The following is a 1,875-nucleotide window of genomic DNA, read 5'->3' on the forward strand; positions in this document are numbered from 1 at the left end:
AAAAACTTCCCAAATTGAGCATCAAGCTTAGCTCTCACAAATCTTTGGGGAAAAGGTAATCTCTCCTCTCTAGGTTGGAGATTTAGGGGCAAGGGGGTGGTCTCTTTCTCCTTTTGCACCTCAACATCCTTCTCCCTCTCAACATTAGAAGGCTCCTTGGTTCTCTCATCCCCTCTCTCTTACTCTACTTCATTTCTAGGTTCCTCCTCAACTAAGGGGTCACTCCCTACTACCTTTCCACTCCTTGTTGTCACGGCATACAAAGGTTTTGGGTTGACTCCTTGACTAGGGATAGAGGAAGAAGAAGAAGAAGAAGAGGAATTAGAAGCAAGTTGAGCAATTTGGGTTTCAAGCATTTTCATATGAGCATTGGCTCGCTTTTTATCCTCCTCATTTCTCTTCTTTTCCTCCTCATGCATTTTCATGATGGCATCTAGCTTAGCCATCACGGGATCATTAGGAGGGGCCTCAATTTGAAGAGGTTGTTGAGGTGGAGGAAGTTGGGCTTGATGGAAACCCGGAGGCCTATTGGTTTGGGCATAGTTAGAAACATTTTGGCCCCTATTGCCTCCGGTGCCTTGGTTGGGAACATTGCTTTGTCGATTGTTTCCCATGTTACCTTGATCACCAAAATTTTGATTTTGATGGTCATGGTATCGGGAGTTGGGTTGTTGGTTTTGATAGCCATACCCCCTTTGGTTAGAGTAGCCTCTTCCATTGAAATTGGAAGGGCCTCCCCCACCATGGTATTGGTTACCATAACCACCACCACTTTGGTTCCAACCACGGTTTCCTCCTTGATTCCAATTCCCCATTTGATTGGAGTTTGGCCTCAAGTTCCCTACATTTTCCATTCTAGGAGCAAAATTCATAGCATTGACATCTTCTACATTATCATCATGTTCATAGGGAGGGGGTTGAACTTCACAAGCATACACACAATGGGAGGTATCATGATCATAGGTTTCACAATTTGAGCAAAACATGCATCCTTGAGGCATTTTATTATAAGAAGAGGGGGAAGAAGTGGTCATACCATTGCCTCCCTTGGTTGAAGGGGAGTTATTACCATGAGGGTTGGACCTTTCTTTCATCATTTCATCCATTTGCTTGGCCATCTTGGAGATTTGGGAAGAAAGGTTGTTGATTGCGTTGGCTTGCTCCAATGCATAGACACCCTTGCTAGAAGTAGCCTCCCTTTCTCCTTCATACCAATCATCATAATGCTTTGCAGCCTCCTCTATGATGCATTCCACTTCATCCTCTCCTTTGTTCATGATTGGACCGCCGGCGGCAGCATCTAGGCTTGTTCTCCCTTGAGGTGAGAGACCTCCATAGAAAGTGTGGATGAGTTGATACTTGGGTATCCCATGATGTGGGCATTGACGTTGAAGCTCTTTGTACCGGTCCCATGTCGCACTTAGAGTCTCACCACTCTTTTGGCGAAAACCTTGAATTAAAGATCGAGCATCGGCGGTCTTCCTATGGTTATAAAATCTCCTCAAGAAAGCCGTAGTTACTTGGTCCCAAGTTGTGAGAGAATTAGGGGGCGCCTCCTTCTCTAGCCATTCTAGACCTCTCCCAATTAAAGAAAATGGAAACATCTTGAGGCGGATATACTCTTGAGTCACTCCGTTGGCTTTGATCGTGTCACAATACTTCTCAAATTCTTTCAAATCCTCATGAGGGCTCTCAAATTTTCCACCCGAGAATTGTTTCCTCTCTATTAAAGCAATTGTTGGCTTGAGTGGTAGGGGTTAGGATCCCACTTTGGGCTCTAAAGGCTTCGGGAGCCCCAAGACGACTCAAAGGTGTATTCTCTCCCATTTTAGAACCTTCTTCACTTTCGGACTTAAAGATTGAAAAGGGGTTGAT

At 44.9% G+C, this 1,875-nt stretch overlaps 1 non-coding gene across 1 annotated transcript; it reads left to right on the plus strand.

The window, feature by feature from the left end:
* The first annotated feature begins 1,365 nt into the window (after positions 1-1,365).
* On the plus strand, positions 1,366-1,471 carry LOC145593333 (small nucleolar RNA R71). Its single transcript, XR_014102680.1, has one exon. It is a non-coding gene; the product is annotated as a small nucleolar RNA R71 (small nucleolar RNA).
* The last annotated feature ends 404 nt before the right edge of the window (positions 1,472-1,875 follow it).

Source organism: Chenopodium album, chromosome 18 (assembly GCF_948465745.1).
Source record: "Chenopodium album chromosome 18, dcCheAlbu1.1, whole genome shotgun sequence".
Taxonomy (NCBI): domain Eukaryota; kingdom Viridiplantae; phylum Streptophyta; class Magnoliopsida; order Caryophyllales; family Amaranthaceae; genus Chenopodium; species Chenopodium album.